The sequence below is a fragment of the Artemia sp. Qi Xiang Cuo genome, chromosome 10 (assembly GCF_049724085.1).
Source record: "Artemia sp. Qi Xiang Cuo chromosome 10, ASM4972408v1, whole genome shotgun sequence".
In the NCBI taxonomy this organism is placed as follows: domain Eukaryota; kingdom Metazoa; phylum Arthropoda; class Branchiopoda; order Anostraca; family Artemiidae; genus Artemia; species Artemia sp. Qi Xiang Cuo.
Genome location: NC_142803.1, coordinates 63,275,606 through 63,292,526, shown reverse-complemented (window position 1 = coordinate 63,292,526; position 16,921 = coordinate 63,275,606). Strand labels below are relative to the sequence as shown.

Below are 16,921 nucleotides of genomic sequence, written 5' to 3'. Positions count from 1 at the left end.
GGGATTATACTCCTCAAAGACCTAATTTTCAGAACTTTCAACTATGTTGAACAAAATTAATATCTCAATTTTTGATTGCATGTGTTTGGGGAAATGCTGGGTGTTAGAGGGAGGTTAGTTGCCCTCCAATTACTTTAACTATTAAAACGGGCACCAGCCTTTTCAATTTCCAATCAAATGAGCCCTTTTTGAAGTTTTTATGACACTTTGTATAAAAACCTTATATTTCCCAGGGCATAACTTACAACCCTTGCCCTGATGTCTGTGGGGGGAGTGTCCTCCTCAAAGACATAGTATCCAGATCTTTCAACTATGTTGAACAAAATGGCTATCTCAAAATTTTGAGTGGATGTGTTTAGGGAAATGGTGGGCGTGGAAGGCGTGTTAGTTGCCTTCCAACATGCTTTTGGCATGTTTCTCCAAAAAAGGTATGAAAGGTAGATATCAATTAACCAGCAATGTATTTTTTTTTTACTCTACTTTAAGATTTACAGTGAAGCCAGGGTGTTCCAAAAGCTATAACTGTTTTCTCAGTTAGCCATAGGTAAGTTGGTAAATTTAGGCTGCAAGACAGATATTAAATAGAGATACTAAGTATGCTATGTAATTATCTTTAAAGTGGCTGGGTATAGGCAAGGGTTGCTAATTTTGTGGGTTTCCATTACCTCTTTCCTCATTCCCTACACACAGTTGGTTCATAATGCCAAATAAAGCCAATTTGGACGTAAATACAACAAAATTAGCAAATTTTGGTGCATAGTCTAGGGCTAAATACAGCCCATTTTACCAGGCTGAAATACAATTGTGATGACAGTTATCACATGTATTAGAACAAGCACTGAATGCAGAACCAAAAAGTATATACTTTTTTTTATTTATTATCTCATCTAAATTTGCCAAAAAAAAAAAGTAAGAAATAAGAGGCACCATTTCATTCTCCAGTCTGCATTTTTTCCAAATACAATAGGAATTGCTGTGACAATTGTGTATCCAGCCCCTCTTCTTTCTTCCAGTAGGGTCATCATTTTATGTTATAAACCAAATATTAATGAGAAATAAATACAAATTTTTGCAGACCAAAACAATCATGAGGCTGTTATGTATAGCCTAGCAGTGTATCTACACTAAGTAGGGGATGGAGGGGCTGGAGAGATAAAGTCATGGTTGCAATTATTTATTTGCAACAGCATTGAATGGGAAATTAAACAGTGCTATTCAATTGTTGCTATATTTCTTTTTTTATTTGATTAAATAGATTTTTCTATTATGCTAGACATATTTCTGTCTGATCTCTTCTACAAACAAACTTAACCATTATTTTGGTAAAGGTGTAATAACAAGCACCTATCCAATAGAAAAAGAAGAAATATTTCATTATTAGAAACTATTTGATGATCTTTCAAAATATAGCAACTGCTACTATTGCATCTCAGCCTTGCACCCTCTTTCCCCTTTATGGGCCCAGACATAAACTTTGACTATTCAACAATAGTCTGCTGTTTTCTCCTTTGTTTTTTAATGGTTTTGTTTGGTATTATGATCCAAATATTTATGAGACATGCTTTGGTCCGCCATATTCCTCATTAGAAAAAGTTAATCAAATTTCTAAAAATTACCTCAAAACAATTGTAAGTTGTGGCTGGTACTTGTCTCATTCCAGACAGTGTGTCAGTAATTTTTTCCACAGTAGGTTAGAATTTTTAATACTGCAAGCCTTTCTTTCTAAGGAAGGGTTCTCAGGTTTGTCAATGGACACTTTCCAATTTTTTACCTCTTCTGAATTGAGGGGGGGGGGTCAGTGTTATACCAAAATCAAGTGCTGGGTGCACAATTTTTTTTTATATTACATTTTGGTTGAAGCTGACAAATGCTCTTTTCATGGTTCCAAAACATATCCCTGTATTTTTTTTCAATTGGGAGTCTACCTTGACTCTAAGGTCACACTCCTCTGTTGGTGTCAGCTTAGAGTGGCTTCCAGGTCTGAGATTGAGCTACAAGGACATTTGCTTACAGTTGTTTTGGCCAAGGTGGAGTACCTTGCATTTTACTCTAGCAGCCATTTTTATGACCAGTTTACCAGGTTTTCCAGCAGGGAACCTCTAGGTTTTGCAGTATTGGCTGCCCATGTAATCTTATAGTTGTCAGCATAAAAGGTTATTTTGTTTTTTGTGTAATCATGGGTTTTGCTAATATTAATGTTGAAAAGAGTAGGGCCAAGCTGAGTGAACTAGGGTAAAGTTACCAATGATTTTACAGTGCAATTTTGGAACCCCTGACCAAATTCTACTTCAAAACGGAATAACTCTACTTAGCTGTGACTTGGAGCGCCATCTCTTGAAGCCATTTTTGTATTTCAACAATAGGAAACGTTGACATAATATTCAGTACACCCAGATAAGAAAAGAACATTTAATTCAGTCAGTTTCCTGTTTTTGACAAGAAAGAACTCCTGACAATTTTTCAGGTATGCAATGTTCAAACCGCAGTTACTTGGTTATTTATTGCAAAAAAAAAAGTTGGGATTGGCACAAATGCATCAAGATACATCTGATTTTATCTGAATTCTAGTCACATTAGCTTTTTATTGATAAAATTAAATTAAAAAGGCAACATATATTACATCATTAAAACTAGGTTCCAAGTGTCAAAAATTCTTGTTTAATGTAGTAGAATACCAGGTGCACTAAAAATGTTCCTTCAGTCAAATTCAACCATGGATAATGGCTTCTACAAATTGATTTGTTTCTTTGCAAATATCTTGAAGTAACCTTGATGAAATTTTTGACAGACAGCAACAGGCCCTGTCAAAATATAGATGATTCTGTCAAACTTTCACTGAACATGTAAAACAAATGAGAAATAATTGGTGTCAAATTCCAGGGTCCACTGACAAAAATATGTCAAATTTATGGATGCCCACTACTGCCAAAAATTACAGAGATTCACTTGGAAGTAATTTTTCCTTTCTTAGCACTTATCAATGAAACTAAAAAAAAACTATCAATAAAAGATCTAAAGCCAAACTGGCAAGCCATGACAGAAAACACAAAAAAAAAAATACAACAAACAGGTATATGGCCAGTAAATGATGACAAAGAAAAAACAAAAACAAATATTTCACCCGTATCTAACAAGGCATCTTCAGTGTAGAGAAAAAAATTAACTAAAACTAAAAAATATGTATAAAACGAAAATAGACTCACCTAAAAATAAAATATACAATCGCTTAACATTTACAATTTGAAGCTACCTTTGTGAAACCACCTCACAAAAGCAACTGGATTATAGATTTTTAAGTAAAAAATGAACAAGGAATAAGTTATTGCAAAATAATTTATGCATAGCTTTTGATGCTGCTATTCACTCAGGTTTATTATTTGAACTAACCCCTGGGACATTTTGCAATACTTTATTTTTATTTTTAAATATGGGTTCATTTTTTCAAATAATATCATAAATAAGATCAATATTTATATTTCCAGTATCTATATTAATTGATAAGCCTGCAAAAATATGTTTTTTTTATTTCTAATGCTTCAAGAGCCCATTGCATGAATTCTTTATCATTGGAAATGGCTGTTGCCTCCTTGAACTGCACAAAATGGTCCAAATTAAAAAATATATGTTCTGATAAGGCTAAAGTGAAATTTTCTGGAGGTCTTGTAAATTTTTGAGCATTATCTATTGAATTCCAGTGCTCAATAAATCATTCCACAAATTGCTGGTGTGTTCAACCAATGTAAAATTTCCTGCAAGAGATGCTATGAACTCCATTTGACAAAATATTACATGTTATATCATTTCCAGAATTTAGAAAGTTACTCAAGGGTCTGATTGATATAAAACAAGTTGAAATATTTTGTTTCAGTAAAGTTTGTTTGATTTTCTCCCCAAGAATTGGGATGTAAGGTAATGAAATGAATCTATTGGAAATTGTAGGGTCCAAAAGTTTAGACCTTTGTTTTTATTACCTCTTTCATGATTAATCTGCCTTTACATTGGTTGAAAACACCAGCAATTTGTGGAACAATTGATTGAGCACCAGAATTTAATATATAATGCTCTAAAATTTACAAAACCTCCAGAAAGTTTCACTTCAGCCTTAGCAGAACATGTATTTTTTAATTTGGACTGTTTTGTGCAGTTCAAGGAGGCAACAGTCATTTTTGTGGTGCCAAATTTGTAGGTTAAAGGCTCTAATTTTGGAAAATCAGAGTTTTGTACCCTTTTCAGATAAAACTTCAAACTTCTCATCAAATAGTTAGATTCCTAGATGTTTTTCCTACATACTGAAGCCCTTTTCTTTAATACTGAAATGCTTTTCTGAAAGTCTTTAAGCTAGGACTTCTGGAGTAGAAAAACTGGTTATAAAAACTGGAGTAGACAAAACTGTCAAATCATTGGTACCTTTACCCTAGCTACTATACTTTGTACTGGTTGAGGAATGGAATAAACTAGTGAGCCAGTGAGGTAAATATCTATATTAACAAATAATTCAGATAGCTAAGAAACAAACTTACCTCTTGAATCAGAATTTCATTCTGAGTCCAAATATAAAATTTGTTTCCATCACAAATTCAATTTCAACCTAACTTATCCTTTCTAACCTTACCCAAGTGTATATCCCATATTATGTTGGCACTAACATAGGTATATTAGCCATATCAAAAATAAGAGGAAAAGATATCATCTTTCAGGTGTGTAAAGGACTTAAAAATGAATTTGTGATGAAAACAAATATGGTATCATATTTGGACTCATGTTAAAACTCTGATTCTAGAGGAAGTTTACTTCTTAGCTATCTGAATTGTCTGTTAGGCCTAATAGAAATAGACTATTTACTGTCATCTGAAGTATAGACAACTAAACCTCTATTTGGCCTGTCAAGATCATGACCTAATCAACAGGGTAAATCTTTGGCAGTTCATATTATTGGCTTACAAATAAGTGAAGATACTACTTAATGGCTTTTTTATGCTCTTCATGAATATGATAATCATTTTTGTTGGAATTGAATTTTACCACCACCCCTATATATACAAATTCAGGGTATGAATTTGTACATTAAGGGGGGGGGTTAAAGTTTAAACCTACCTGACATTCATTTCTAACAAAAATAATTGTTATATTTGGAAAGAGAATAAAAAAGGGGTAAATTTCTACTTTAGCTACTTTTGGCTATCTTGGAAAGGGGTTAGGTTAGAAAAATAAACTTTCAGGGATAGGTCTATAGATTAAAGTATGTCCTAAGATTTTATTTTGTACCTACCTCCACTCCTTATCTCTCTAGAGGGACTTGACCTTTGATGACCTCTAAAAATCTGAGTGTTGTAAAAGTGAAACCTTGAAAAATAAATCTTCTGCTCAAATGAAGCACAACAAAATTGTTTTCAGCTTCACAACATTGCTCAATCCCAATTTATAAGGTTTTAAAGATATGCAAATGCATTTCCTAAATTTTGAAAAAAAAAAAACATTAAATTGGCTTAAAATTCAACTCAAATGATATGAGTTGCGTTTTCAGAATTAAAAGCCACAGAAAAAGAAACTGAAAACTGGAGATTAAGGTAAAATATTGTTTTGTCAAAATTTCAATAAGTATAGACCTGTTTAGTAGGCAAATTTGGTCAATATATACTAAATCATATTATTGAGTTAGGACTAAAGTGAAAACACCATTTGATGCCTTTTTTTATGCTGATTACAAATATAAGCATTTCTATAGGAAATGAATTTCAGCCCCCCCTCCCTATATATGCCAATTCAGGGTTTGGTTAGGTATAGCCTATTTTAGCCTATAGACTCATCCCTGAAAGTTTCATTTTCCTAACCCAACCCCTTTCCAGGATAGCTAAAGTAGAATTTTACACAAAATAGAAATTGAGTAGCCTAGCATGTTTACTTGACTTGAAAGTCAATAGCCTAATATGAACAGCCAAAAATTTACAATCAATGGCTTCTTTATTTAATTTCTAGCATTATAGTTTAAGCTTCAGTCTCTGGGGTGGAACATTCTCAAATGCCTTAGGCTAGCCTGGTCAAGGAGGAAAGGATCAACTGGGATCCCCTTATCTACAGACCTAGGCCTAATGCTATTTGTGGATGCCTTAAAAATATTAATTAAAGAATCTTATTTGTCATGTATTCCATAGCCCTTGGATGGATTATAGCAGGACTCCAAAGTCAGTATCCTAAAAGAGGGAGTGATGAGGGTGGGTGGCTCAAAACACCTTCTTTGGCCCTAATTTGAGCTGTGGGCTAGATCCACTGCTCTTACACAAACAGTCTTCATTTATTAGAAATACCCCACATTTAACCATAACCATGAATGCATGCTAGACTGGGCAATTTGACACAAAGGACATAGGCTAGGCCTATTATGAACAGTAGGCCTAGCATAGGACCAACACATAGGTCCTATTCAAGTAAGTGTCTGTTGCTTATTCAGAACAATAACAAACCTGTAAAAATCCGTAAGGAATACACAGATATTGTTATAGAAAGAAACAGCAGTAGAGAACTAGAGATGAAGTCATCAGTCATTTTAAATTCAAGGCATATTGTTTTCAAATTCAAAATTTTTGCGCCTAATCTAATGTTGTCAACAGCAATATTGTAACCAGTAAATTTGTCGAAAAGTCATTTTATTCAAAATAATTTCAAAACGAAAAGTAAATTACTTCGATCCTTAAAAGATCCCTAAAGTTATCCCTATTATTAACAGTAAAAGTGTTTAGAAATTTATTGTAACCTGAGCTCATACGTATGTAATTTTTTGCTAAATATCACAATAGAAAAAGAAAGGGCTCAAACATACAATGTTAACACGGCCACATAAAACGTTATTCACATATGTTTTTATGTTGCAAAAATATCAAAACAGAAAAATAGTGTTTCCAAGGTCTTGAAATTAAAACTAATAGCAATCTGACTCTTTCAGAAAAAGTCTGAAAAATAAAGCATCTAAACCGTATTAAGTGAAAATTTATGAAATTCTAAGACAGCATGTTTAAAATTCTCAGTAGAATATGCCTTGTATTTACATTCGATGTGACTATTGAGTTTCATTTTTTGTTTTTGTGGACCTCATTTATTCAATGATAATAGTTTCTGCTCGCTTATAGACCTGAATAAGTATTGGGCGTTATTTCTTCTTGTCTTAGGTTTCCATTTGTCTCTTTATTTTTCTTCAAAAATTTCTTGTTAGGAGAAAGGCTTTTCTAATTAATTTCTGTTCGTTGTTCATGACATTTATTTATTATTGAAACTATCTGTGAAGTTTTCCATACCAACAAGCTTATGAATTAAATTGCTGGATTGATATAAAACTTTGAACAGAATTGGAATATTCAATAAAAATTATCAGTCAACAGTACTTAATGCAATTAAGTTTTAGTAAACATTCTAATATGGTGAGTGTGATTTTATTTGTGTGAAAAATTTTTGGAAAATCTGTGTGAAAAATAAGGTGAATAATGTCAAAATTTTTTCAGTATCTACTATTCGATTAAAATATTTTTACAATCAAAAACCAGTTAGTTTGTCTATAAGAATTGCTTTCCAGCGGCAATTACGATTAACATTCTAAGAGTTGTTATTTAACGCATTTTGACTTTCTTTAATTTCTTGTTTTGTTACGCTTGCTTTGTAGATGTGGACAAGGAACTTGATCATGTCAACTATTAATTTTTTTTTGTATTCCAATCGAAGCTTGCGCTCCGCCGTCTTATTTTAGAATTATTTTCTTTAGTTTACTAAACAGTGATTTCCGATTCGTTGAGATTTGAACTGAGTCTGCCTTTTTTGTATACAGTAAACAATATTCACTAGGTCTGTGGGTTTTACAAATTCCGTTTTTTGGTTTCCAATTTACCTATATTTTTAGATACCTGCACTTGTACCTTAATGATCTCTTTACTCTCTACTGCTAATGAATTTGGATGCCGCGTTGAATCAATATGCAAAATGATGAAAGTTTCGATGCTGATCATGATGTTTTATTTACAATTCGTTCAAGGTTGAATGTTCATGTTTCCACCTGTGGTAGTCTTCGAAATCTATGATTCCGCTTATTAGAATATGCAGAAATAATAGACATTTCGTATGGGATTCCATTGCCTAAGTTTATTGTTTAATGAACATTTGCTTGAAGATTTGCCATTATTGCAGGTCATCATCAACATTATCAACACAATAACATTTAGTGGCCTTTGTGCTGGTAAAATGCAGTTCATTTAGAATTTGTTGGTAAAATCTGAATTTTTGGGTGCATTTCCCTACATTTTTGTTTTATTCGCTCCTTTTTGAATTGAAGAACTGGTCAAGTCCATCACAAATTTTTGAAAATATTATTCTCTAATTTTTTATTGACTGTAGGACTTATTATTTCTAATTTTATAAGAATATATTCTTCAATGGTTCATTATTCAGTTGTTGTTATGATGGTATTTTATGATACAAGAGGGAATAAAAATCAGGCCACGACTATTCTTAAGCATTCCTAAACACGGCTAATCAAATTTGTATATAGCGATTGGCATAAAGAAGTCTACTTAATTAATTAGTCACTTTGCTAAGGAACAGGTGAATTGAATGGAGAATGACCGACTAATCAGTTAGAGCTTCGACATTTATTATTTAAATAGTGTCCAATAATATTGTTAGTTTGGACAATTTTCTTTTCTTTGGAGAATTTTTTTTACCTTTAAATAGTTTAGGAGGGCTAATCCACATAAGTTTCTCTTGATTTTTTTATGATGATTTTTTTTTTTTTAGATATAAATGGAGGAGAGGATTTTGTTTTGTCATTTTCAATAGTGAAGATACCAAATAAGGTTATTTTTAAACCAAATGTGCGCTTTAAAAATTCTAAGAGGTAATCTACCCCTTCCTATTGTTACCCCTGGCTTAGTCAAGAATGTCCTATGTCTTGTATCCTTAAAGAATAATAGTGTTATATACAAGGGTGAATCTACAACATTTTCATTGGGGGGGGGGGGGGCTAGAGGGGTCTACTTTCGGATATTCAAGGAGCAAGGGCTATATAATAATTTTTTCTTCACATTACTAGGGGAGCAACTGCCCCCCCTTGCCCCTCCCAAACGACACCCCTGGTTATATATTTATTCACTTTGGTGATAATACCTTTTTACTGAATTGATTTCCTGTAACGAATCTTCATCAAGCTTTACACAAATTTAGACATAAATAATAATTTCCAAACTCACCACGAGGCACGTTGGGAAGATTTCATCGTTGAGGGATAAGTATTGAGGAGTAAGACACAACTTTATAACTCACCACCAGTGGTGTAATTTTTTCAAAATCCGGGGGGGGGGGCAAAATTGGAGCCAATTTTCCCAAATCAAGTGAAAATGACAGTGAAAACTGAAAAATAAGCTATATATTACCATAAAGGCAAAGATATACTAAAGAAAACTGACCTGTTTCTCTAGATACTTGAATTATGGAGACTTATCTTAGTTTTGACAAGATCTTTTTGCAGAAACTAAATTTCAGTTAATGGAGGGGGCAGAATGAGGAATGGAGGGAAACATTTGGGTTTGGAGGGGGCAGCTGCCCTTCCTAGCCAATAGTAAATTACGGCCCTGCTCACCACAGGGCATATTGGTAAGATTTCATCCTGGAGGGACGTGTATTGAGGAGTGAGACATAACATTATAAAAGGGACAATTATACAAAATCATATAGGCAATTTATGTAGAATTATACATAGGCAATTTTACAGAATGCAATTTTATATGTTGGAGGGAAAAATGGCGAAATTGGTTTCAAAGATCTGTGCAAAATCATCAAGCAGCAGAAATTCCTGATAATATGGTAGATGAAATAACAGATTCGAGCAACAAAAGAGCTTGGTCATGACTATGCGCCGTCTGGATATGAATGCTGTTGATCAAGAAGACAGTTTTGTTGCAACAGACTTCTTCTTGAGACTTATAGAAGCTCAGAAACTACAGCCGATGATATTTACCAAGGGATAACTAAATTACTCTTTCACTTCGGAGCTTCAAAGGCAAGCGTAATAAAACTGGGCACAGACAAAGTATCAGTTAAGATAGTGCAGCAGGGTGGTGGGCAGGTGCAGCTGTCTTAAGACTGCCGAAATTTATTTGTCCTTGGTTGCCATTGCTTTTCAATACACATGTGTGCTGGCACTGCCGAAAAGCATTTACCGAAGATTTTGTCACAATGTATAATGTTATATTAGTAGAAGGGCCTTATTGAGTCCGAACCCCACACCAAATAAGGGCATAGACTCCGAACCCCACACCAAATATGGGCATAGAGTCATTAGGGAGAACACGTGGTTAATGGGATCAATGACCTAAATTTCCAAGTCAACAACAACAACAACGACCTTGACATTCGCTGAGAGCGTGCACTTACAACAACAACAACATCGACCTTGGAACACCTGTGCTGTCGACCTCAATTCACCTATCGTGAATCAATAATTCCCCTTAGAAACAACAAATTAATTCCCCTTTCTTGACAGATCAATCAACCAATGACATCATCTGTCAGACTTTAAAAATTTTCGCCTAGAAACGATTCTCCAGGAATAGATCCAAGTCATTAATGTCATTGCCTCGGAAACAACTCTTTTGGTCGAACTCCAAAGGATATTAATAACCAAAGGCCATGGAAACAATTCTCCAAGAAACATCTTAGAGATGAATTGTTATAGCGCGGGAATCAAGTTTCTTATTAATTTGAAATGCATTAGCGCAGAGATGTCAAAAACAAAAGGAACACGCTGAAATTACGTTTAGGCATTATTTGGGCGAAACCGTTTTAGACAGGCTATGGAACTATTTCGGCTAAACAGATAGAGACATTTTAAAAGAAGATTTTAGGAAAGGTTTTAGAAGTGAATTTGAGGGTGAAACTCTGTGGTCGTTATAATACACAAGTTTCATTTGAACAGTGTTGTGAGGTCCTCTACCCCAACCCCAAAGGGTTCCAATCCTCCTACCCCAACCCCGAAGGAAGCCCCCGGTCCCCAAATGTCCCCCAAGCTCCCAAAGAGCCCCCAGCCCCCCCAACGCCCTCCTCCGACCCTCAACGGCCCTCCTCAGGTCCTCAAAGGGGCCCCCGTACCCCCCAAGGGCCCCACAGCCCCCAAACGCCCTCCCCCCGGTCCTCCAGGGGCCCCCGGACCCCCCAAGGGCCCCCCGGACCCCAAAGGCCCTCCCCCGGTCCTCAAAGGTCCCCGGGCCCGAGGAGGCTGCCGCAGGGGCCAGGAATGCGCCGCAGGGGATGCGCCGCAGGGATGCGCCGCAGGAAGGCGCCGCAGGTACGCGCCGCAGGGATGCGCCGCAAAAAGTAAACTAAAAAGTAAAAATTTCGAAATGCTATCCCCCAAACGCCCTCCTCAGACCCCCCAAGGCCCTCCCCCGGTCCTCAAAGGTCCCCCGGGCTCCCAAAGGGCCAACCGGCCCCCAAGGGGCCCCCGGACCCCCAAAGGTCCTCCCCCGGTCCCCAAAGGTCCACTGGGCCCCCAAAAGACCACCCAATCCTCACGGGCCCTGGATCCCCAAACGCCCACCCAGGACCCCAAAGGCCCTCCCCGGTCCCCATACATGCACACAAAAACTTACACACACACAAAAACTTACACACACACACAAAAACTTACACACACACACGAAAACTTACACACACACACGAAAACTTACACACACGCCAAAACTTACACACACACACACACAAACTTAAACACACAAACACAAAAACAAACTAACAAAATCAAACTAAAAATTACATTAACAAAAAAAAATACAAAAACCCACACACAACACTTACACACACACACACACACGAAAACACACACACACACACGAAAACACTCACACACACACAAAAACTTACACACACACAAAAACTAACACACACGCACAAAAACTTAAAACACCAAAACCAAACTTACACACACACACACACGAACAAATAAAACAACACGCCCCACATTACACCAACACAAAAAAACACAAACAAACACACACACACACACACACAAAAAAACTTACACATGCACACGAAAACTTACATGCACACACAAAATTATACACACACACACACACACAAAAAACTTACACACACAAAAACTTACACACACACACACAAACAAACACAAACACACAAAAAACAAAAAACCACACACAACAGCTAAGACACAAAAAAACTAACACACACACACACAAAAACTTAGACCCACACGCAAAAACTTACAAGCACACAAAAACTTACATTCAAAAAAAAACTTACACACACACAAAAACTTACACACACGTACAAAAACTTACACACACACACAAAAACTTACACACACACACACATGAAAACTTACACAGACATACCATAACTTACACACACACACGCAAAAACATACAAACACACACACACAAAACTTACACACACACACACACACACAAAAACTTACACAAGCACAAGAATACTTACATCCACACAAAAACTTACATGCACACAAAAACTTACACACACACACACACACAAAACTTACACACACACACAAACACAAAAACACACACAAAAACAAAAAAAAACAAAAACACACACAAACATACACACACACACACACACACACACGCACACAAAAACAAACACAAGAGCACAAAAAAACACACACACACAGGCACAAAAACTTAAACACACACACACACACAAAACTTACACACACACACGAAAACTCACACACACACGCCAAAACTTACACACACACAAAAAATTACACACACACACACACACAAAAACTTACATATGAACACAAAAAACTCACACACACATGCACAAAAACTTACACACACACACACACACACAAAACTTAAACACACACACATTACAACTTACACACACACGAAAAAACTTACACACACAAAAACTTACACACACACACACACAAAAACTTAAAAATGCACGACAAAACTTACAAGCACACAAGAACTTACATTCGCACAAAACTTACACACACACACAAACACACACAAAACTTACACACACAAACACACGAAAACTCACACACACACGCCAAAACTTACACACACACAAAAACTTACACACACACACACACACTACACAAACACTTACAAACACACAACACACACAAAACTTACACACTACACACACGAAAACTTACACACACACAAAACACTTACATACACGACACACACACACAAAACTTACACATACACACGAAATACTTACTATGCACACAAAAACTACATGCACACGAAAAACTTCACACACACACACAACTAGCTAAACTTACAGCACACTAACACATGAGCCATTCTGTACGACACACACACAAAAGTTAGCACACACACAAAAACTTCACATCATCACACACTACAACACGACAAAAATGAAGAACTTACATACACACACACACACTAAACTTACACGCACAACACACGAAAACTTACACACACACGCCAAAACTTACACACACAAAAACTTATACACACACACACAACACACATTACACAAACTTACACACACACAAACACACACACACAAAATTCTTACACACTCACACAAACTACACACAAACTTACACACACACACAGCAATAAACTTACACCAACACACAAAAGCTTAGAAACACACAAAATATTCCTTATCACCTCACACAAACGACTAACACCCACATGCAAGAACTTACATACACATTTCAACTAGCTAAGGGTAAGTGTTTTAAATATGAGCCATTCTGTTGCGAAACACACGCACAAAAGTTAGAAAAATACAAAATATTCCTTTATTACCTCTGCAAAACGGCTAAAAATGAAGAATTCATACACATTTTCAACTAGCTAAGGGTAAGTGTTTTAAATATGAGCCATTCTATTGCGAAAACACACAAAAGTTAGAAAAAATACAAAATATTCCTTTATTACCTCTGCAAAACGGCTAAAAATGAAGAATTCATACACATTTTCAACTAGCTAAGGGTAAGTGTTTTAAATATGAGCCATTCTGTTGCGAAAACACACAAAAGTTAGAAAAAATACAAAATATTCCTTTATTACCTCTGCAAAACGGCTAAAAATGAAGAATTCATACACATTTTCAACTAGCTAAGGGTAAGTGTTTTAAATATGAGCCATTCTGTTGCGAAAACACACAAAAGTTAGAAAAAATACAAAATATTCCTTTATTACCTCTGCAAAACGGCTAAAAATGAATAATTCATACAAATTTTCAACTAGCTAAGGGTAAGTGTTTTAAATCTGAGCCATTCTGTTGTGAAAACACACAAAAGTTAGAGAAAATACAAACTGTTCCTTTATTACATCTGCAACACGGTTGAAAATGAAGAATTCATACACATTTTCAACAAGCTACGGGTAAGTGTTTTAAATATGAACCATTATGTTGCGAACACCCACAAAAGTTAGAAAAAATACAAAATATTCCTTTATTACCTCTGCAAAACGGCTAAAAATGAAGAATTCATACACATTTTCAACTAGCTAAGGGTAAGTGTTTTAAATATGAGCCATTCTGTTGCGAAAACACACAAAAGTTAGAAAAAATACAAAATATTCCTTTATTACCTCTGCAAAACGGCTAAAAATGAAGAATTCATACACATTTTCAACTAGCTAAGGTTAAGTATTTTAAATATGAGCCATTCTATTGCGAAAACACACAAAAGTTAGAAAAAATACATAATATTCCTTTATTACCTCTGCAATACAGGTAAAAATGAAGAATTCATACACATTTTCAACTAGCTAAGGTTAAGTGTTTTAAATATGAGCCATTCTGTTTCGAAAACACACAAAAGTTAGAAAAAATACAATATATTCCCTTATTACCTCTGCAATACGGCTAAAAATGAAGAATTCATACACATTTTCAACTAGCTAAGGGTAAGTGTTCTAAATATGAACCATTCTGTTGCGAAAACACACAAAAGTTAGAAAAAATACAAAATATTCCTTTATTACCTCTGCAAAACGGCTAAAAATGAAGAATTCATACACATTTTCAACTAGCTAAGGGTAAGTGTTTTAAATATGAGCCATTCTGTTGCGAAAACACACAAAAGTTAGAAAAAATACAAAATATTCCTTTATTACCTCTGCAAAACGGCTAAAAATGAAGAATTCATACACATTTTCAACTAGCTAAGGGTAAGTGTTTTAATTATGAGCCATTCTGTTGCGAAAACATACAAAAGTTAGAAAAAATACAAAATATTAATTTTTTACCTCTTAAATACTGGTAAAGAATAAGAATACAAAAAAAATATCAAAAAGATAAGTTTAAGAGATCTATATATTAGTCATTCTATTTCGAAAACACACAAAAGTTAGAAAAAATGCAAAATATTCCTTTATTACCACTGCAATACGGGTAAAAATGAAGAATTCATACACATTTTCAACTAGCTAATGGTAAGTGTTTTAAATATGAGCCATTCTGTTGCGAAAACACACAAAAGTTAGAAAAAATACAAAATATTCCTTTATTACCTCTGCAAAACGGCTAAAAATGAAGAATTCATACACATTTTCAACTAGCTAAGGGTAAGTGTTTTAAATATGAGCCATTCTGTTGCGAAAACACACAAAAGTTAGAAAAAATACAAAATAATTCTTTATTACCTCTGAAAAACGGCTAAAAATGAAGAATTCATACACATTTTCAACTAGCTAAGGGTAAGTGTTTTAAATATGAGCCATTCTGTTGCGAAAACACACAAAATATAGAAAAAAATACAAAATATTACTTTATTCCCTCTGCAAAATGGTTAAAAATGAAGAATTCATACACATTTTCAGTACCAAGTCCTGACACCCCTAATTGAAGGATATGAATTAGAACCATGGGAACGTAATTTCGTCGTATTTTGCTTATTTTCGTTACAAACAACACTGAAAAACCATATTAAGAGCTATATTTATGCGTCTTTCACTGAAAATTCCTTTTTCATACCAAGTCCTGACCCCCTAATTGAAGGATATGAATTAGAACCATGGGAACATAATTTCATCGTATTTTGCATTTCCCACAAGAGGACACTTTTCGAGTAAAAGTAAAGAGCTACCAGACTAAACCAAAGATAGGATGAAATAATAAAGAATAATTGTTCAAACTTAAATTTTCAGTATCACGGGAATAGTTTATTTTCGAACCATTATATCTACCAAAGGTTCAATACATGAGTTAAACTAAGATATTTCAAGTTCAGGAAAAAATTGTCATGTTTTGCTTATTATCGTTAGAAATCACATGGAAAAGACATATTATTTAACTAACATCAAACATTGTCAGGCTTGTATTTGAAGAATCTTCCATTATTTTATGTCTAGTACTCTATCTGAACATATACTGACTTTTAAAGACTTTCAAATCTCTTAAATATACTAACCTAACTGTTATTTATTTAATAAATCGTGCAAACAGTTGATTTAGAACAATAATTAACTTTCTATATATCAATTAACACTCACTAGAATTGCCACTTTTCACTCGCGGAGAATGGTTTCAAAACAATACTTCTTAAATCGCATAGACTAAATGTGTCAAACGAGACATCTTCAATGCAGATTAATTAATTGTTACGTTCGATTTTGTTTTGGACATAGGAGAGCATCAATGGGAAGTGAGAATTTCTGTAAAACTATCAAAGATTGATCAACTCTATGATTTCACACTTATGATATAATCAGAAAGAAAAAAGAATAAAAATTGATATAAAGGATATTTTGAAATATGCCCCAAAATCATAGCTATTACAACCTGAATGACGCGAGGGGAGGGGGACTCAGGTTTAAGAATATCCTGGATATATCATTTTATATTTTCTAAGTACTCACAGAAGGACTAGTCACAGAAACATTGAAATGAACTCATTTCATTGGTA

At 34.7% G+C, this 16,921-nt stretch overlaps 1 protein-coding gene across 1 annotated transcript in view; it reads right to left on the bottom strand.

Moving 5' to 3' along the window:
* The window catches only part of LOC148948017 (uncharacterized), a 112,842-nt gene extending 106,287 nt beyond the window's left edge, over nt 1–6,555 (bottom strand). The window contains exon 1 of the mRNA XM_089095177.1: nt 6,462–6,555. The gene's annotated coding sequence lies outside the window, so the exon portion shown is untranslated. The remainder of the gene's footprint in view (nt 1–6,461) is intronic.
* Nucleotides 6,556–16,921: the final 10,366 nt, after the last annotated feature.